Genomic DNA, 21,874 nt, shown 5'->3' on the forward strand with positions numbered 1-21,874 from the left:
GCAGCAATGCTTATTCAATACCGCCAGCAGATGGAGACACTGGGGGATAATTTTCTAAGGATTTATACTGATTTTTCCTGTCTGAATTTGTCGCACAGAAAGTTGCAGGCCAAATATGTGCGACATTTCTGCGACTTTAGCTTCTAGAGCATTTTTACAACATTATACATAGGTGCTGAATACATAAAAAGCGACTGTTCAGCGACAGACAAGTCGCATCGGCTGAAAGTAGGCCAGAATGTCAGTCCATGTTGGAGCAGGTTTAGATACAGTCTAAAGCATAGATCTCAAAGTCTGTGCACAGAATTTAGCAAGGGCCTCGCACCTTCTGATGCATCAGGTAGGTGCACAATAGCATAGCCTAACCCTCTGTACTTTGGTCTATATTGATGCGGGACATAGACAGCCAGCTGATGACCAATCCATTAGTGCAATGGATGGCTGGAAGCATTTGTCTTTGCCTTTGCAATACCACAGAAGCAATGCATGGTCAATGTACAGCAATGACACACCTGTGTGAACAGCCAGGAGACCCCCCCCCCATGTTATGTTACATAGTTACATAGTTAGTACGGTCGAAAAAAGACATATGTCCATCAAGTTCAACCAGGGAATTAAGGGGTAGGGGTGTGGCGCGATATTGGGGAAGGGATGAGATTTTATATTTCTTCATAAGCATTAATCTTATTTTGTCAATTAGGAACATTCAGCACCCACCCGCTATCAAGGCAGCTGCCTATCATGTCATGCCCTACCTGCACAGGTGTGCTGGCTACTCAAATGATCCAATTAAGGAGGCCATTTAGTCAGCAGCAGCAGAAGTCCTGTGCCTGGACGCTCCAACAGCGGCCAGACACAAGCAGAAGCAGAAGCAGCAGAAGCAGCAGCAGCACCACCTTTTGTTTTTTGGCTGCAGAAGCAGCAGCAGCAAGGCCCACAGGGCTGGCTAGCTGGCTAGCCAGCAAGCAGGTAGCAATGAAAGTAGGAATCTTTCTTTTTAACCCTGTAAGGGGGTGGTGCACTGTACCCGAAGATACTGCCATATCGGGTCAATGCATAGGGCGACGGAAGCAAGCTTCGAAATCAGCCCCCGTTCTCAAAAATCCATTTAATATATGGTCCCCAGATAGGGGACGTATCAGATATTAAACTGATAAGAACAGATACTACACTTGATCTTAGCCAAAAGGCCGAGAAGCGATAACCGTGAAAGGGGCGGGCCCAACAAGGTCCCCTTCATGGGCACTATCACTGCTTGCTGTCAGGGAGGCTGCCAGACAATTTTCCATGCACACTCTGGGCTGGGGGGCAGTCAACCACCAGTACACACAGCAGAACCTAAACCCATACCATTATTGCTAAGCAGCAAGACAGGGGCCCATTGCACTCCCACGGGGCCTTTTTAAATGCAATCCATAACCCGGATTTGCCAGGAACCCTTCTTACTCCTCCTACTTGCATGTGACACTGGGCTTAGGATCTGCATAGGAAACACACACACAAGCACACACCTACCTTTGTTGCCTGCAGATGCCTCCTTGGCTGTCCCCAAACGGTATCAAACCAACACCCACGGGAAGCTGTAAGCATAGAGGACATGCCTGCACCCCATTGGACTTACCTGTGTGGGTTAAATCCGGGTTATTTGACAACCTATGGCGGTGATGGTTCTGCTCAGGCAGAGCAGTGCTGATGCTCCTCATAAAGCTGTCGCTGCTGTGAAGGTTCTAGGTGACATCACAAATCCCTATGGTTACATACACAACAAAGCTGGGTTGTTGTTGTTTACACTCTGCAAGGCCTGTGGAAGTGAGTGACATCATAGCACTGTAGTTCTGAGGGTTCTAGATGGATGCAACAATCTCCTGTTGCTTCTATGAAGGCCGTAATAGACGACATCACCAAACAGCTCCATAGTCACATACACAGCAAAGGAGAGATGTTGTTTACACCTAGTGATGTCAGTGGTATTGAGTGACATCATAGCACAGTGCTAAGGCTCCTGGGCCTGGACACAGCAGCGGCTGCAATATCTCAACGGAGAATACGTTTATATATATGTGTGTGTGTGCGCGTATATATATATATATATATATATATATATATATATATATATATATTCTCCGCCGAAATCACTTTTAAACCCATTTCCACCTTTTTTTCCCTTCTCTTCCTCTTACTTTTTTTTCACGTTTTTTTACGTTTTTCTCCTTTTCGCCTCTTTTCTGGGCGTATTATTCTTCTTTTTCTTCTTTTTTTTCGTCTAATGCATACCCCATCAGTGCAGCAATGCTTATTCAATACCGCCAGCAGATGGAGACACTGGGGGATAATTTTCTAAGGATTTATACTGATTTTTCCTGTCTGAATTTGTCGCACAGAAAGTTGCAGGCCAAATATGTGCGACATTTCTGCGACTTTAGCTTCTAGAGCATTTTTACAACATTATACATAGGTGCTGAATACATAAAAAGCGACTGTTCAGCGACAGACAAGTCGCATCGGCTGAAAGTAGGCCAGAATGTCAGTCCATGTTGGAGCAGGTTTAGATACAGTCTAAAGCATAGATCTCAAAGTCTGTGCACAGAATTTAGCAAGGGCCTCGCACCTTCTGATGCATCAGGTAGGTGCACAATAGCATAGCCTAACCCTCTGTACTTTGGTCTATATTGATGCGGGACATAGACAGCCAGCTGATGACCAATCCATTAGTGCAATGGATGGCTGGAAGCATTTGTCTTTGCCTTTGCAATACCACAGAAGCAATGCATGGTCAATGTACAGCAATGACACACCTGTGTGAACAGCCAGGAGACCCCCCCCCCATGTTATGTTACATAGTTACATAGTTAGTACGGTCGAAAAAAGACATATGTCCATCAAGTTCAACCAGGGAATTAAGGGGTAGGGGTGTGGCGCGATATTGGGGAAGGGATGAGATTTTATATTTCTTCATAAGCATTAATCTTATTTTGTCAATTAGGAACATTCAGCACCCACCCGCTATCAAGGCAGCTGCCTATCATGTCATGCCCTACCTGCACAGGTGTGCTGGCTACTCAAATGATCCAATTAAGGAGGCCATTTAGTCAGCAGCAGCAGAAGTCCTGTGCCTGGACGCTCCAACAGCGGCCAGACACAAGCAGAAGCAGAAGCAGCAGCAGCACCACCTTTTGTTTTTTGGCTGCAGAAGCAGCAGCAGCAAGGCCCACAGGGCTGGCTAGCTGGCTAGCCAGCAAGCAGGTAGCAATGAAAGTAGGAATCTTTCTTTTTAACCCTGTAAGGGGGTGGTGCACTGTACCCGAAGATACTGCCATATCGGGTCAATGCATAGGGCGACGGAAGCAAGCTTCGAAATCAGCCCCCGTTCTCAAAAATCCATTTAATATATGGTCCCCAGATAGGGGACGTATCAGATATTAAACTGATAAGAACAGATACTACACTTGATCTTAGCCAAAAGGCCGAGAAGCGATAACCGTGAAAGGGGCGGGCCCAACAAGGTCCCCTTCATGGGCACTATCACTGCTTGCTGTCAGGGAGGCTGCCAGACAATTTTCCATGCACACTCTGGGCTGGGGGGCAGTCAACCACCAGTACACACAGCAGAACCTAAACCCATACCATTATTGCTAAGCAGCAAGACAGGGGCCCATTGCACTCCCACGGGGCCTTTTTAAATGCAATCCATAACCCGGATTTGCCAGGAACCCTTCTTACTCCTCCTACTTGCATGTGACACTGGGCTTAGGATCTGCATAGGAAACACACACACAAGCACACACCTACCTTTGTTGCCTGCAGATGCCTCCTTGGCTGTCCCCAAACGGTATCAAACCAACACCCACGGGAAGCTGTAAGCATAGAGGACATGCCTGCACCCCATTGGACTTACCTGTGTGGGTTAAATCCGGGTTATTTGACAACCTATGGCGGTGATGGTTCTGCTCAGGCAGAGCAGTGCTGATGCTCCTCATAAAGCTGTCGCTGCTGTGAAGGTTCTAGGTGACATCACAAATCCCTATGGTTACATACACAACAAAGCTGGGTTGTTGTTGTTTACACTCTGCAAGGCCTGTGGAAGTGAGTGACATCATAGCACTGTAGTTCTGAGGGTTCTAGATGGATGCAACAATCTCCTGTTGCTTCTATGAAGGCCGTAATAGACGACATCACCAAACAGCTCCATAGTCACATACACAGCAAAGGAGAGATGTTGTTTACACCTAGTGATGTCAGTGGTATTGAGTGACATCATAGCACAGTGCTAAGGCTCCTGGGCCTGGACACAGCAGCGGCTGCAATATCTCAACGGAGAATACGTTTATATATATGTGTGTGTGTGCGCGTATATATATATATATATATATATATATATATATATATATATATATATTTCTCCGCCGAAATCACTTTTAAACCCATTTCCACCTTTTTTTCCCTTCTCTTCCTCTTACTTTTTTTTCACGTTTTTTTACGTTTTTCTCCTTTTCGCCTCTTTTCTGGGCGTATTATTCTTCTTTTTCTTCTTTTTTTTCGTCTAATGCATACCCCATCAGTGCAGCAATGCTTATTCAATACCGCCAGCAGATGGAGACACTGGGGGATAATTTTCTAAGGATTTATACTGATTTTTCCTGTCTGAATTTGTCGCACAGAAAGTTGCAGGCCAAATATGTGCGACATTTCTGCGACTTTAGCTTCTAGAGCATTTTTACAACATTATACATAGGTGCTGAATACATAAAAAGCGACTGTTCAGCGACAGACAAGTCGCATCGGCTGAAAGTAGGCCAGAATGTCAGTCCATGTTGGAGCAGGTTTAGATACAGTCTAAAGCATAGATCTCAAAGTCTGTGCACAGAATTTAGCAAGGGCCTCGCACCTTCTGATGCATCAGGTAGGTGCACAATAGCATAGCCTAACCCTCTGTACTTTGGTCTATATTGATGCGGGACATAGACAGCCAGCTGATGACCAATCCATTAGTGCAATGGATGGCTGGAAGCATTTGTCTTTGCCTTTGCAATACCACAGAAGCAATGCATGGTCAATGTACAGCAATGACACACCTGTGTGAACAGCCAGGAGACCCCCCCCCCCATGTTATGTTACATAGTTACATAGTTAGTACGGTCGAAAAAAGACATATGTCCATCAAGTTCAACCAGGGAATTAAGGGGTAGGGGTGTGGCGCGATATTGGGGAAGGGATGAGATTTTATATTTCTTCATAAGCATTAATCTTATTTTGTCAATTAGGAACATTCAGCACCCACCCGCTATCAAGGCAGCTGCCTATCATGTCATGCCCTACCTGCACAGGTGTGCTGGCTACTCAAATGATCCAATTAAGGAGGCCATTTAGTCAGCAGCAGCAGAAGTCCTGTGCCTGGACGCTCCAACAGCGGCCAGACACAAGCAGAAGCAGAAGCAGCAGAAGCAGCAGCAGCACCACCTTTTGTTTTTTGGCTGCAGAAGCAGCAGCAGCAAGGCCCACAGGGCTGGCTAGCTGGCTAGCCAGCAAGCAGGTAGCAATGAAAGTAGGAATCTTTCTTTTTAACCCTGTAAGGGGGTGGTGCACTGTACCCGAAGATACTGCCATATCGGGTCAATGCATAGGGCGACGGAAGCAAGCTTCGAAATCAGCCCCCGTTCTCAAAAATCCATTTAATATATGGTCCCCAGATAGGGGACGTATCAGATATTAAACTGATAAGAACAGATACTACACTTGATCTTAGCCAAAAGGCCGAGAAGCGATAACCGTGAAAGGGGCGGGCCCAACAAGGTCCCCTTCATGGGCACTATCACTGCTTGCTGTCAGGGAGGCTGCCAGACAATTTTCCATGCACACTCTGGGCTGGGGGGCAGTCAACCACCAGTACACACAGCAGAACCTAAACCCATACCATTATTGCTAAGCAGCAAGACAGGGGCCCATTGCACTCCCACGGGGCCTTTTTAAATGCAATCCATAACCCGGATTTGCCAGGAACCCTTCTTACTCCTCCTACTTGCATGTGACACTGGGCTTAGGATCTGCATAGGAAACACACACACAAGCACACACCTACCTTTGTTGCCTGCAGATGCCTCCTTGGCTGTCCCCAAACGGTATCAAACCAACACCCACGGGAAGCTGTAAGCATAGAGGACATGCCTGCACCCCATTGGACTTACCTGTGTGGGTTAAATCCGGGTTATTTGACAACCTATGGCGGTGATGGTTCTGCTCAGGCAGAGCAGTGCTGATGCTCCTCATAAAGCTGTCGCTGCTGTGAAGGTTCTAGGTGACATCACAAATCCCTATGGTTACATACACAACAAAGCTGGGTTGTTGTTGTTTACACTCTGCAAGGCCTGTGGAAGTGAGTGACATCATAGCACTGTAGTTCTGAGGGTTCTAGATGGATGCAACAATCTCCTGTTGCTTCTATGAAGGCCGTAATAGACGACATCACCAAACAGCTCCATAGTCACATACACAGCAAAGGAGAGATGTTGTTTACACCTAGTGATGTCAGTGGTATTGAGTGACATCATAGCACAGTGCTAAGGCTCCTGGGCCTGGACACAGCAGCGGCTGCAATATCTCAACGGAGAATACGTTTATATATATGTGTGTGTGTGCGCGTATATATATATATATATATATATATATATATATATATATATATATTTCTCCGCCGAAATCACTTTTAAACCCATTTCCACCTTTTTTTCCCTTCTCTTCCTCTTACTTTTTTTTCACGTTTTTTTACGTTTTTCTCCTTTTCGCCTCTTTTCTGGGCGTATTATTCTTCTTTTTCTTCTTTTTTTTCGTCTAATGCATACCCCATCAGTGCAGCAATGCTTATTCAATACCGCCAGCAGATGGAGACACTGGGGGATAATTTTCTAAGGATTTATACTGATTTTTCCTGTCTGAATTTGTCGCACAGAAAGTTGCAGGCCAAATATGTGCGACATTTCTGCGACTTTAGCTTCTAGAGCATTTTTACAACATTATACATAGGTGCTGAATACATAAAAAGCGACTGTTCAGCGACAGACAAGTCGCATCGGCTGAAAGTAGGCCAGAATGTCAGTCCATGTTGGAGCAGGTTTAGATACAGTCTAAAGCATAGATCTCAAAGTCTGTGCACAGAATTTAGCAAGGGCCTCGCACCTTCTGATGCATCAGGTAGGTGCACAATAGCATAGCCTAACCCTCTGTACTTTGGTCTATATTGATGCGGGACATAGACAGCCAGCTGATGACCAATCCATTAGTGCAATGGATGGCTGGAAGCATTTGTCTTTGCCTTTGCAATACCACAGAAGCAATGCATGGTCAATGTACAGCAATGACACACCTGTGTGAACAGCCAGGAGACCCCCCCCCCATGTTATGTTACATAGTTACATAGTTAGTACGGTCGAAAAAAGACATATGTCCATCAAGTTCAACCAGGGAATTAAGGGGTAGGGGTGTGGCGCGATATTGGGGAAGGGATGAGATTTTATATTTCTTCATAAGCATTAATCTTATTTTGTCAATTAGGAACATTCAGCACCCACCCGCTATCAAGGCAGCTGCCTATCATGTCATGCCCTACCTGCACAGGTGTGCTGGCTACTCAAATGATCCAATTAAGGAGGCCATTTAGTCAGCAGCAGCAGAAGTCCTGTGCCTGGACGCTCCAACAGCGGCCAGACACAAGCAGAAGCAGAAGCAGCAGAAGCAGCAGCAGCACCACCTTTTGTTTTTTGGCTGCAGAAGCAGCAGCAGCAAGGCCCACAGGGCTGGCTAGCTGGCTAGCTGGCTAGCCAGCAAGCAGGTAGCAATGAAAGTAGGAATCTTTCTTTTTAACCCTGTAAGGGGGTGGTGCACTGTACCCGAAGATACTGCCATATCGGGTCAATGCATAGGGCGACGGAAGCAAGCTTCGAAATCAGCCCCCGTTCTCAAAAATCCATTTAATATATGGTCCCCAGATAGGGGACGTATCAGATATTAAACTGATAAGAACAGATACTACACTTGATCTTAGCCAAAAGGCCGAGAAGCGATAACCGTGAAAGGGGCGGGCCCAACAAGGTCCCCTTCATGGGCACTATCACTGCTTGCTGTCAGGGAGGCTGCCAGACAATTTTCCATGCACACTCTGGGCTGGGGGGCAGTCAACCACCAGTACACACAGCAGAACCTAAACCCATACCATTATTGCTAAGCAGCAAGACAGGGGCCCATTGCACTCCCACGGGGCCTTTTTAAATGCAATCCATAACCCGGATTTGCCAGGAACCCTTCTTACTCCTCCTACTTGCATGTGACACTGGGCTTAGGATCTGCATAGGAAACACACACACAAGCACACACCTACCTTTGTTGCCTGCAGATGCCTCCTTGGCTGTCCCCAAACGGTATCAAACCAACACCCACGGGAAGCTGTAAGCATAGAGGACATGCCTGCACCCCATTGGACTTACCTGTGTGGGTTAAATCCGGGTTATTTGACAACCTATGGCGGTGATGGTTCTGCTCAGGCAGAGCAGTGCTGATGCTCCTCATAAAGCTGTCGCTGCTGTGAAGGTTCTAGGTGACATCACAAATCCCTATGGTTACATACACAACAAAGCTGGGTTGTTGTTGTTTACACTCTGCAAGGCCTGTGGAAGTGAGTGACATCATAGCACTGTAGTTCTGAGGGTTCTAGATGGATGCAACAATCTCCTGTTGCTTCTATGAAGGCCGTAATAGACGACATCACCAAACAGCTCCATAGTCACATACACAGCAAAGGAGAGATGTTGTTTACACCTAGTGATGTCAGTGGTATTGAGTGACATCATAGCACAGTGCTAAGGCTCCTGGGCCTGGACACAGCAGCGGCTGCAATATCTCAACGGAGAATACGTTTATATATATGTGTGTGTGTGCGCGTATATATATATATATATATATATATATATATATATATATATATTCTCCGCCGAAATCACTTTTAAACCCATTTCCACCTTTTTTTCCCTTCTCTTCCTCTTACTTTTTTTTCACGTTTTTTTACGTTTTTCTCCTTTTCGCCTCTTTTCTGGGCGTATTATTCTTCTTTTTCTTCTTTTTTTTCGTCTAATGCATACCCCATCAGTGCAGCAATGCTTATTCAATACCGCCAGCAGATGGAGACACTGGGGGATAATTTTCTAAGGATTTATACTGATTTTTCCTGTCTGAATTTGTCGCACAGAAAGTTGCAGGCCAAATATGTGCGACATTTCTGCGACTTTAGCTTCTAGAGCATTTTTACAACATTATACATAGGTGCTGAATACATAAAAAGCGACTGTTCAGCGACAGACAAGTCGCATCGGCTGAAAGTAGGCCAGAATGTCAGTCCATGTTGGAGCAGGTTTAGATACAGTCTAAAGCATAGATCTCAAAGTCTGTGCACAGAATTTAGCAAGGGCCTCGCACCTTCTGATGCATCAGGTAGGTGCACAATAGCATAGCCTAACCCTCTGTACTTTGGTCTATATTGATGCGGGACATAGACAGCCAGCTGATGACCAATCCATTAGTGCAATGGATGGCTGGAAGCATTTGTCTTTGCCTTTGCAATACCACAGAAGCAATGCATGGTCAATGTACAGCAATGACACACCTGTGTGAACAGCCAGGAGACCCCCCCCCCATGTTATGTTACATAGTTACATAGTTAGTACGGTCGAAAAAAGACATATGTCCATCAAGTTCAACCAGGGAATTAAGGGGTAGGGGTGTGGCGCGATATTGGGGAAGGGATGAGATTTTATATTTCTTCATAAGCATTAATCTTATTTTGTCAATTAGGAACATTCAGCACCCACCCGCTATCAAGGCAGCTGCCTATCATGTCATGCCCTACCTGCACAGGTGTGCTGGCTACTCAAATGATCCAATTAAGGAGGCCATTTAGTCAGCAGCAGCAGAAGTCCTGTGCCTGGACGCTCCAACAGCGGCCAGACACAAGCAGAAGCAGAAGCAGCAGAAGCAGCAGCAGCACCACCTTTTGTTTTTTGGCTGCAGAAGCAGCAGCAGCAAGGCCCACAGGGCTGGCTAGCTGGCTAGCCAGCAAGCAGGTAGCAATGAAAGTAGGAATCTTTCTTTTTAACCCTGTAAGGGGGTGGTGCACTGTACCCGAAGATACTGCCATATCGGGTCAATGCATAGGGCGACGGAAGCAAGCTTCGAAATCAGCCCCCATTCTCAAAAATCCATTTAATATATGGTCCCCAGATAGGGGACGTATCAGATATTAAACTGATAAGAACAGATACTACACTTGATCTTAGCCAAAAGGCCGAGAAGCGATAACCGTGAAAGGGGCGGGCCCAACAAGGTCCCCTTCATGGGCACTATCACTGCTTGCTGTCAGGGAGGCTGCCAGACAATTTTCCATGCACACTCTGGGCTGGGGGGCAGTCAACCACCAGTACACACAGCAGAACCTAAACCCATACCATTATTGCTAAGCAGCAAGACAGGGGCCCATTGCACTCCCACGGGGCCTTTTTAAATGCAATCCATAACCCGGATTTGCCAGGAACCCTTCTTACTCCTCCTACTTGCATGTGACACTGGGCTTAGGATCTGCATAGGAAACACACACACAAGCACACACCTACCTTTGTTGCCTGCAGATGCCTCCTTGGCTGTCCCCAAACGGTATCAAACCAACACCCACGGGAAGCTGTAAGCATAGAGGACATGCCTGCACCCCATTGGACTTACCTGTGTGGGTTAAATCCGGGTTATTTGACAACCTATGGCGGTGATGGTTCTGCTCAGGCAGAGCAGTGCTGATGCTCCTCATAAAGCTGTCGCTGCTGTGAAGGTTCTAGGTGACATCACAAATCCCTATGGTTACATACACAACAAAGCTGGGTTGTTGTTGTTTACACTCTGCAAGGCCTGTGGAAGTGAGTGACATCATAGCACTGTAGTTCTGAGGGTTCTAGATGGATGCAACAATCTCCTGTTGCTTCTATGAAGGCCGTAATAGACGACATCACCAAACAGCTCCATAGTCACATACACAGCAAAGGAGAGATGTTGTTTACACCTAGTGATGTCAGTGGTATTGAGTGACATCATAGCACAGTGCTAAGGCTCCTGGGCCTGGACACAGCAGCGGCTGCAATATCTCAACGGAGAATACGTTTATATATATGTGTGTGTGTGCGCGTATATATATATATATATATATATATATATATATATATATATATATTTCTCCGCCGAAATCACTTTTAAACCCATTTCCACCTTTTTTTCCCTTCTCTTCCTCTTACTTTTTTTTCACGTTTTTTTACGTTTTTCTCCTTTTCGCCTCTTTTCTGGGCGTATTATTCTTCTTTTTCTTCTTTTTTTTCGTCTAATGCATACCCCATCAGTGCAGCAATGCTTATTCAATACCGCCAGCAGATGGAGACACTGGGGGATAATTTTCTAAGGATTTATACTGATTTTTCCTGTCTGAATTTGTCGCACAGAAAGTTGCAGGCCAAATATGTGCGACATTTCTGCGACTTTAGCTTCTAGAGCATTTTTACAACATTATACATAGGTGCTGAATACATAAAAAGCGACTGTTCAGCGACAGACAAGTCGCATCGGCTGAAAGTAGGCCAGAATGTCAGTCCATGTTGGAGCAGGTTTAGATACAGTCTAAAGCATAGATCTCAAAGTCTGTGCACAGAATTTAGCAAGGGCCTCGCACCTTCTGATGCATCAGGTAGGTGCACAATAGCATAGCCTAACCCTCTGTACTTTGGTCTATATTGATGCGGGACATAGACAGCCAGCTGATGACCAATCCATTAGTGCAATGGATGGCTGGAAGCATTTGTCTTTGCCTTTGCAATACCACAGAAGCAATGCATGGTCAATGTACAGCAATGACACACCTGTGTGAACAGCCAGGAGACCCCCCCCCCCCATGTTATGTTACATAGTTACATAGTTAGTACGGTCGAAAAAAGACATATGTCCATCAAGTTCAACCAGGGAATTAAGGGGTAGGGGTGTGGCGCGATATTGGGGAAGGGATGAGATTTTATATTTCTTCATAAGCATTAATCTTATTTTGTCAATTAGGAACATTCAGCACCCACCCGCTATCAAGGCAGCTGCCTATCATGTCATGCCCTACCTGCACAGGTGTGCTGGCTACTCAAATGATCCAATTAAGGAGGCCATTTAGTCAGCAGCAGCAGAAGTCCTGTGCCTGGACGCTCCAACAGCGGCCAGACACAAGCAGAAGCAGAAGCAGCAGAAGCAGCAGCAGCACCACCTTTCGTTTTTTGGCTGCAGAAGCAGCAGCAGCAAGGCCCACAGGGCTGGCTAGCTGGCTAGCCAGCAAGCAGGTAGCAATGAAAGTAGGAATCTTTCTTTTTAACCCTGTAAGGGGGTGGTGCACTGTACCCGAAGATACTGCCATATCGGGTCAATGCATAGGGCGACGGAAGCAAGCTTCGAAATCAGCCCCCGTTCTCAAAAATCCATTTAATATATGGTCCCCAGATAGGGGACGTATCAGATATTAAACTGATAAGAACAGATACTACACTTGATCTTAGCCAAAAGGCCGAGAAGCGATAACCGTGAAAGGGGCGGGCCCAACAAGGTCCCCTTCATGGGCACTATCACTGCTTGCTGTCAGGGAGGCTGCCAGACAATTTTCCATGCACACTCTGGGCTGGGGGGCAGTCAACCACCAGTACACACAGCAGAACCTAAACCCATACCATTATTGCTAAGCAGCAAGACAGGGGCCCATTGCACTCCCACGGGGCCTTTTTAAATGCAATCCATAACCCGGATTTGCCAGGAACCCTTCTTACTCCTCCTACTTGCATGTGACACTGGGCTTAGGATCTGCATAGGAAACACACACACAAGCACACACCTACCTTTGTTGCCTGCAGATGCCTCCTTGGCTGTCCCCAAACGGTATCAAACCAACACCCACGGGAAGCTGTAAGCATAGAGGACATGCCTGCACCCCATTGGACTTACCTGTGTGGGTTAAATCCGGGTTATTTGACAACCTATGGCGGTGATGGTTCTGCTCAGGCAGAGCAGTGCTGATGCTCCTCATAAAGCTGTCGCTGCTGTGAAGGTTCTAGGTGACATCACAAATCCCTATGGTTACATACACAACAAAGCTGGGTTGTTGTTGTTTACACTCTGCAAGGCCTGTGGAAGTGAGTGACATCATAGCACTGTAGTTCTGAGGGTTCTAGATGGATGCAACAATCTCCTGTTGCTTCTATGAAGGCCGTAATAGACGACATCACCAAACAGCTCCATAGTCACATACACAGCAAAGGAGAGATGTTGTTTACACCTAGTGATGTCAGTGGTATTGAGTGACATCATAGCACAGTGCTAAGGCTCCTGGGCCTGGACACAGCAGCGGCTGCAATATCTCAACGGAGAATACGTTTATATATATGTGTGTGTGTGCGCGTATATATATATATATATATATATATATATATATATATATATATTTCTCCGCCGAAATCACTTTTAAACCCATTTCCACCTTTTTTTCCCTTCTCTTCCTCTTACTTTTTTTTCACGTTTTTTTACGTTTTTCTCCTTTTCGCCTCTTTTCTGGGCGTATTATTCTTCTTTTTCTTCTTTTTTTTCGTCTAATGCATACCCCATCAGTGCAGCAATGCTTATTCAATACCGCCAGCAGATGGAGACACTGGGGGATAATTTTCTAAGGATTTATACTGATTTTTCCTGTCTGAATTTGTCGCACAGAAAGTTGCAGGCCAAATATGTGCGACATTTCTGCGACTTTAGCTTCTAGAGCATTTTTACAACATTATACATAGGTGCTGAATACATAAAAAGCGACTGTTCAGCGACAGACAAGTCGCATCGGCTGAAAGTAGGCCAGAATGTCAGTCCATGTTGGAGCAGGTTTAGATACAGTCTAAAGCATAGATCTCAAAGTCTGTGCACAGAATTTAGCAAGGGCCTCGCACCTTCTGATGCATCAGGTAGGTGCACAATAGCATAGCCTAACCCTCTGTACTTTGGTCTATATTGATGCGGGACATAGACAGCCAGCTGATGACCAATCCATTAGTGCAATGGATGGCTGGAAGCATTTGTCTTTGCCTTTGCAATACCACAGAAGCAATGCATGGTCAATGTACAGCAATGACACACCTGTGTGAACAGCCAGGAGACCCCCCCCCCATGTTATGTTACATAGTTACATAGTTAGTACGGTCGAAAAAAGACATATGTCCATCAAGTTCAACCAGGGAATTAAGGGGTAGGGGTGTGGCGCGATATTGGGGAAGGGATGAGATTTTATATTTCTTCATAAGCATTAATCTTATTTTGTCAATTAGGAACATTCAGCACCCACCCGCTATCAAGGCAGCTGCCTATCATGTCATGCCCTACCTGCACAGGTGTGCTGGCTACTCAAATGATCCAATTAAGGAGGCCATTTAGTCAGCAGCAGCAGAAGTCCTGTGCCTGGACGCTCCAACAGCGGCCAGACACAAGCAGAAGCAGAAGCAGCAGAAGCAGCAGCAGCACCACCTTTTGTTTTTTGGCTGCAGAAGCAGCAGCAGCAAGGCCCACAGGGCTGGCTAGCTGGCTAGCCAGCAAGCAGGTAGCAATGAAAGTAGGAATCTTTCTTTTTAACCCTGTAAGGGGGTGGTGCACTGTACCCGAAGATACTGCCATATCGGGTCAATGCATAGGGCGACGGAAGCAAGCTTCGAAATCAGCCCCCGTTCTCAAAAATCCATTTAATATATGGTCCCCAGATAGGGGACGTATCAGATATTAAACTGATAAGAACAGATTTTTTAAAGCCGAGGAACGTGCTTTCGATTCACCCAAAGTGCAAGAAAAAGTGCAAACGTGTTACACTAAAAAAACGTGCACAAAGGATGCGGTCTATCGCAAGCCCTTCTCCGATAGGAGAGAGGCCCCCCAACAAACCTTACCCTTCGCCTCCGGACCAAAAGGTACCTGCGAGGTTCCAGGTTCGATGTCCCTTTTCGCCGAAGCTACTAGGAGACCACAAATGCTCCCGGCATCCCCCTTGGCGTTAGCCAAGGTATCTGCCCGCAGAGCCGATTACGGTAGGTACCCTGCGAAGCAGGAGTACCCGGGGTGTTTGCAGGGAGGTGCGGAACCTAATGGCCACACACACCTCCCCTAGACCGCCAGGAGGGACACCCAGAAGGGCTACCGCATCCTGACAAATCCTGTGAACACACAACACGCAAAAAGTGACACAGTGAGACAAAAAATAAATAAATAAGTGAATGTGTGCAGATATACTGCCCGGACATCCGGCCGGATCTATAAAAATTTCTCTGATCCTAGCCAGAAGGCCGGGAATCAAGAGGTGAGTGCCACAAGGTGAAGAGATTATGGTGCCCGTGCTTCAACTCAGTGAGCCTATTCTCCCAGTGAGTTTCGGCACCTCGGGGTCACCACTCCCCGAGGCACAAAAGTACCTCGGCTCTAGACCCTCTCAGCCTCATGGCGAGACCCGGAGGGAACAGGTCACATCGGGGCAGCCGTCGAGCTGATTCCTCAGAACCAGCCCCGGAAAGCCCTGGTACACCTGCATCCTCCATGCAGCACCCATCCCCACCAGCATGAAAACTGATAAGAACAGATACTACACTTGATCTTAGCCAAAAGGCCGAGAAGCGATAACCGTGAAAGGGGCGGGCCCAACAAGGTCCCCTTCATGGGCACTATCACTGCTTGCTGTCAGGGAGGCTGCCAGACAATTTTCCATGCACACTCTGGGCTGGGGGGCAGTCAACCACCAGTACACACAGCAGAACCTAAACCCATACCATTATTGCTAAGCAGCAAGACAGGGGCCCATTGCACTCCCACGGGGCCTTTTTAAATGCAATCCATAACCCGGATTTGCCAGGAACCCTTCTTACTCCTCCTACTTGCATGTGACACTGGGCTTAGGATCTGCATAGGAAACACACACACAAGCACACACCTACCTTTGTTGCCTGCAGATGCCTCCTTGGCTGTCCCCAAACGGTATCAAACCAACACCCACGGGAAGCTGTAAGCATAGAGGACATGCCTGCACCCCATTGGACTTACCTGTGTGGGTTAAATCCGGGTTATTTGACAACCTATGGCGGTGATGGTTCTGCTCAGGCAGAGCAGTGCTGATGCTCCTCATAAAGCTGTCGCTGCTGTGAAGGTTCTAGGTGACATCACAAATCCCTATGGTTACATACACAACAAAGCTGGGTTGTTGTTGTTTACACTCTGCAAGGCCTGTGGAAGTGAGTGACATCATAGCACTGTAGTTCTGAGGGTTCTAGATGGATGCAACAATCTCCTGTTGCTTCTATGAAGGCCGTAATAGACGACATCACCAAACAGCTCCATAGTCACATACACAGCAAAGGAGAGATGTTGTTTACACCTAGTGATGTCAGTGGTATTGAGTGACATCACAGCACAGTGCTAAGGCTCCTGGGCCTGGACACAGCAGCGGCTGCAATATCTCAACGGAGAATACGTTTATATATATGTGTGTGTGTGCGCGTATATATATATATATATATATATATATATATATTTCTCCGCCGAAATCACTTTTAAACCCATTTCCACCTTTTTTTCCCTTCTCTTCCTCTTACTTTTTTTTCACGTTTTTTTACGTTTTTCTCCTTTTCGCCTCTTTTCTGGGCGTATTATTCTTCTTTTTCTTCTTTTTTTTCGTCTAATGCATACCCCATCAGTGCAGCAATGCTTATTCAATACCGCCAGCAGATGGAGACACTGGGGGATAATTTTCTAAGGATTTATACTGATTTTTCCTGTCTGAATTTGTCGCACAGAAAGTTGCAGGCCAAATATGTGCGACATTTCTGCGACTTTAGCTTCTAGAGCATTTTTACAACATTATACATAGGTGCTGAATACATAAAAAGCGACTGTTCAGCGACAGACAAGTCGCATCGGCTGAAAGTAGGCCAGAATGTCAGTCCATGTTGGAGCAGGTTTAGATACAGTCTAAAGCATAGATCTCAAAGTCTGTGCACAGAATTTAGCAAGGGCCTCGCACCTTCTGATGCATCAGGTAGGTGCACAATAGCATAGCCTAACCCTCTGTACTTTGGTCTATATTGATGCGGGACATAGACAGCCAGCTGATGACCAATCCATTAGTGCAATGGATGGCTGGAAGCATTTGTCTTTGCCTTTGCAATACCACAGAAGCAATGCATGGTCAATGTACAGCAATGACACACCTGTGTGAACAGCCAGGAGACCCCCCCCCCATGTTATGTTACATAGTTACATAGTTAGTACGGTCGAAAAAAGACATATGTCCATCAAGTTCAACCAGGGAATTAAGGGGTAGGGGTGTGGCGCGATATTGGGGAAGGGATGAGATTTTATATTTCTTCATAAGCATTAATCTTATTTTGTCAATTAGGAACATTCAGCACCCACCCGCTATCAAGGCAGCTGCCTATCATGTCATGCCCTACCTGCACAGGTGTGCTGGCTACTCAAATGATCCAATTAAGGAGGCCATTTAGTCAGCAGCAGCAGAAGTCCTGTGCCTGGACGCTCCAACAGCGGCCAGACACAAGCAGAAGCAGAAGCAGCAGAAGCAGCAGCAGCACCACCTTTTGTTTTTTGGCTGCAGAAGCAGCAGCAGCAAGGCCCACAGGGCTGGCTAGCTGGCTAGCCAGCAAGCAGGTAGCAATGAAAGTAGGAATCTTTCTTTTTAACCCTGTAAGGGGGTGGTGCACTGTACCCGAAGATACTGCCATATCGGGTCAATGCATAGGGCGACGGAAGCAAGCTTCGAAATCAGCCCCCGTTCTCAAAAATCCATTTAATATATGGTCCCCAGATAGGGGACGTATCAGATATTAAACTGATAAGAACAGATACTACACTTGATCTTAGCCAAAAGGCCGAGAAGCGATAACCGTGAAAGGGGCGGGCCCAACAAGGTCCCCTTCATGGGCACTATCACTGCTTGCTGTCAGGGAGGCTGCCAGACAATTTTCCATGCACACTCTGGGCTGGGGGGCAGTCAACCACCAGTACACACAGCAGAACCTAAACCCATACCATTATTGCTAAGCAGCAAGACAGGGGCCCATTGCACTCCCACGGGGCCTTTTTAAATGCAATCCATAACCCGGATTTGCCAGGAACCCTTCTTACTCCTCCTACTTGCATGTGACACTGGGCTTAGGATCTGCATAGGAAACACACACACAAGCACACACCTACCTTTGTTGCCTGCAGATGCCTCCTTGGCTGTCCCCAAACGGTATCAAACCAACACCCACGGGAAGCTGTAAGCATAGAGGACATGCCTGCACCCCATTGGACTTACCTGTGTGGGTTAAATCCGGGTTGTTTGACAACCTATGGCGGTGATGGTTCTGCTCAGGCAGAGCAGTGCTGATGCTCCTCATAAAGCTGTCGCTGCTGTGAAGGTTCTAGGTGACATCACAAATCCCTATGGTTACATACACAACAAAGCTGGGTTGTTGTTGTTTACACTCTGCAAGGCCTGTGGAAGTGAGTGACATCATAGCACTGTAGTTCTGAGGGTTCTAGATGGATGCAACAATCTCCTGTTGCTTCTATGAAGGCCGTAATAGACGACATCACCAAACAGCTCCATAGTCACATACACAGCAAAGGAGAGATGTTGTTTACACCTAGTGATGTCAGTGGTATTGAGTGACATCATAGCACAGTGCTAAGGCTCCTGGGCCTGGACACAGCAGCGGCTGCAATATCTCAACGGAGAATACGTTTATATATATGTGTGTGTGTGCGCGTATATATATATATATATATATATATATATATATATATATATTTCTCCGCCGAAATCACTTTTAAACCCATTTCCACCTTTTTTTCCCTTCTCTTCCTCTTACTTTTTTTTCACGTTTTTTTACGTTTTTCTCCTTTTCGCCTCTTTTCTGGGCGTATTATTCTTCTTTTTCTTCTTTTTTTTCGTCTAATGCATACCCCATCAGTGCAGCAATGCTTATTCAATACCGCCAGCAGATGGAGACACTGGGGGATAATTTTCTAAGGATTTATACTGATTTTTCCTGTCTGAATTTGTCGCACAGAAAGTTGCAGGCCAAATATGTGCGACATTTCTGCGACTTTAGCTTCTAGAGCATTTTTACAACATTATACATAGGTGCTGAATACATAAAAAGCGACTGTTCAGCGACAGACAAGTCGCATCGGCTGAAAGTAGGCCAGAATGTCAGTCCATGTTGGAGCAGGTTTAGATACAGTCTAAAGCATAGATCTCAAAGTCTGTGCACAGAATTTAGCAAGGGCCTCGCACCTTCTGATGCATCAGGTAGGTGCACAATAGCATAGCCTAACCCTCTGTACTTTGGTCTATATTGATGCGGGACATAGACAGCCAGCTGATGACCAATCCATTAGTGCAATGGATGGCTGGAAGCATTTGTCTTTGCCTTTGCAATACCACAGAAGCAATGCATGGTCAATGTACAGCAATGACACACCTGTGTGAACAGCCAGGAGACCCCCCCCCCATGTTATGTTACATAGTTACATAGTTAGTACGGTCGAAAAAAGACATATGTCCATCAAGTTCAACCAGGGAATTAAGGGGTAGGGGTGTGGCGCGATATTGGGGAAGGGATGAGATTTTATATTTCTTCATAAGCATTAATCTTATTTTGTCAATTAGGAACATTCAGCACCCACCCGCTATCAAGGCAGCTGCCTATCATGTCATGCCCTACCTGCACAGGTGTGCTGGCTACTCAAATGATCCAATTAAGGAGGCCATTTAGTCAGCAGCAGCAGAAGTCCTGTGCCTGGACGCTCCAACAGCGGCCAGACACAAGCAGAAGCAGAAGCAGCAGAAGCAGCAGCAGCACCACCTTTTGTTTTTTGGCTGCAGAAGCAGCAGCAGCAAGGCCCACAGGGCTGGCTAGCTGGCTAGCCAGCAAGCAGGTAGCAATGAAAGTAGGAATCTTTCTTTTTAACCCTGTAAGGGGGTGGTGCACTGTACCCGAAGATACTGCCATATCGGGTCAATGCATAGGGCGACGGAAGCAAGCTTCGAAATCAGCCCCCGTTCTCAAAAATCCATTTAATATATGGTCCCCAGATAGGGGACGTATCAGATATTAAACTGATAAGAACAGATTTTAACTTGGCTACCCCTGAGGGGTATCTTTTTATTTAGAATTCATAACATTTTACAAAGTGCATTACGATTTATAAATATAATTTTTTTTCAATAAAAACAAATTTTGATAATAAAATCACATATAACAATAAAAGTTCACATAAATACAATCATAATACACTTAAAATGGGCACTTGGTGGCTTTACAAAAGGGCGTTCCATTCATTAAAATACCATTTTCTAGCTAATAAAGGATAATATTTCTTGTCTAATAAAAAGTACTGGTACATATCACTAAAACAAAGAGCTAAAACATCATTCACAGATAAAATCTCATGTTTAAAAAGTAAAATGTTTCTGGCATTCCATAGAGCTGCTTTAACACAGTTTATGATCTTCCATGCCATTGTCTCTTGAGTCCGTATTGGGCATTCCAGACATCCATAAAAAACAGCTGCAGAGTTTAAGTCCTTTATTTCTGTTATCTTCTTCACCAGAGGGAGTATTTTAGTCCATATCCTTTTTGCATAAAAACAAGTCCAGAAAAGGTGGTACACGGTCTCGGGTTCCTGGCAGCCCTCCCTCGGGCATACTGCAGTGTTGGCCATCCTTCTTCGGTGCTGGAATGCCCGGCATGGAAGACACTCGTGTATGCAGCTCCAGGCCAGATCTTTCTGTGAATTAAAAAGATAAATCATATTTGCCATCTTCCATATTTTCCTGCATTTCTCTTCATTAAAATTATTCACAGGGGCAATAAAACCACTTTCTTTAATATATTTTAACATTTTTTTGCTATTAGTTACTTCATTAATACTTTTTCCGTTAAAGTTGTACAAGTTGAAAATTTTCTCTAAAATCTTGTATTGTTGGGGAAGATTAAAAGCATAAGGACAGCTTAAAACAGTTTTAAACCACCCATTCCTCCTCATAAAAAAACCTGTATTAAAACGGATAAAATATGACCAGTAACTATCCTTAAAAAGTGTGCTAACACACATGCTAAAAAACTTGGTAAAAAGGAACGCCCTGATGTCGGGGAAGTCCTTTCCACCCATACCTTTTGGCATCATGACGATCTCTCTTCTCAATTTTTCACTCTTGGAGCTCCATAAAAAGGTAAAACATGCTTTAATAATTTTATTTAAAATCATTTCGGGGGGTGGAAAGACCATGCCAAGATACAATAAAATGGGTAAAATCACCATCTTTGTAACTAAAACCTTCCCCTCCATCGTTAGCTTTCTCATGTTCCACATACAAATTTTTGTGTTTATTTTTTGAGCCACCAAGTCCCAGCTATTAAAACCATTGTTTGACTCACTGAAGGAGACCCCTAAAATCTGCACAGACTCAGACACAGGAATGGGTAAATCCCTTAAAAACAGTCCTCCTATATTTAAAACACTGCTTTTATTAAAATTTACCTTAAAACCGGAGGCACAACAAAAAAATTCAACTTGCTTTAGGGCTTTTTGAAGCGATGGGGTGTCCCTTCCAAGCACTGCCACATCGTCCATGTACCCCACTACTTTAGCCTCTAGTCCCCCTCCTCCCGGCAGGGGGACCCCTCTTATTTGCTTATCTCTCCTCAAGGTGCATAGTAGAGGCTCAAGCGCACATATGAAAAGTAGTGGGGACAAA

At 45.6% G+C, this 21,874-nt stretch overlaps 7 non-coding genes and 3 pseudogenes across 7 annotated transcripts; all 10 read right to left on the reverse strand.

Moving 5' to 3' along the window:
* Positions 1 to 1,011: 1,011 nt before the first annotated feature.
* LOC130339028 (U2 spliceosomal RNA) lies at positions 1,012 to 1,202 on the reverse strand. The gene has a single exon (XR_008879471.1). It is a non-coding gene; the product is annotated as a U2 spliceosomal RNA (small nuclear RNA).
* Positions 1,203 to 3,285: 2,083 nt separating this feature from the next.
* Positions 3,286 to 3,476, reverse strand: LOC130339029 (U2 spliceosomal RNA). The gene has a single exon (XR_008879472.1). It is a non-coding gene; the product is annotated as a U2 spliceosomal RNA (small nuclear RNA).
* Positions 3,477 to 5,572: 2,096 nt separating this feature from the next.
* On the reverse strand, positions 5,573 to 5,763 carry LOC130339030 (U2 spliceosomal RNA). Its single transcript, XR_008879473.1, has one exon. It is a non-coding gene; the product is annotated as a U2 spliceosomal RNA (small nuclear RNA).
* Positions 5,764 to 7,864: 2,101 nt separating this feature from the next.
* On the reverse strand, positions 7,865 to 8,055 carry LOC130339031 (U2 spliceosomal RNA). The gene has a single exon (XR_008879474.1). It is a non-coding gene; the product is annotated as a U2 spliceosomal RNA (small nuclear RNA).
* Positions 8,056 to 10,145: 2,090 nt separating this feature from the next.
* Positions 10,146 to 10,336, reverse strand: LOC130339086 (U2 spliceosomal RNA). The gene has a single exon (XR_008879510.1). It is a non-coding gene; the product is annotated as a U2 spliceosomal RNA (small nuclear RNA).
* Positions 10,337 to 12,431: 2,095 nt separating this feature from the next.
* LOC130339032 (U2 spliceosomal RNA) lies at positions 12,432 to 12,622 on the reverse strand. Its single transcript, XR_008879475.1, has one exon. It is a non-coding gene; the product is annotated as a U2 spliceosomal RNA (small nuclear RNA).
* Positions 12,623 to 14,713: 2,091 nt separating this feature from the next.
* Positions 14,714 to 14,920, reverse strand: LOC130339067 (U2 spliceosomal RNA; annotated as a pseudogene).
* Positions 14,921 to 15,573: 653 nt separating this feature from the next.
* Positions 15,574 to 15,733, reverse strand: LOC130339069 (U2 spliceosomal RNA; annotated as a pseudogene).
* Positions 15,734 to 17,814: 2,081 nt separating this feature from the next.
* Positions 17,815 to 18,005, reverse strand: LOC130339035 (U2 spliceosomal RNA). Its single transcript, XR_008879477.1, has one exon. It is a non-coding gene; the product is annotated as a U2 spliceosomal RNA (small nuclear RNA).
* A 2,089-nt stretch (positions 18,006 to 20,094) lies between these two features.
* On the reverse strand, positions 20,095 to 20,275 carry LOC130339059 (U2 spliceosomal RNA; annotated as a pseudogene).
* Between the last annotated feature and the right edge of the window lie 1,599 nt (positions 20,276 to 21,874).

This window comes from Hyla sarda, unplaced genomic scaffold, assembly GCF_029499605.1.
Source record: "Hyla sarda isolate aHylSar1 unplaced genomic scaffold, aHylSar1.hap1 scaffold_535, whole genome shotgun sequence".
NCBI lineage: Eukaryota > Metazoa > Chordata > Amphibia > Anura > Hylidae > Hyla > Hyla sarda.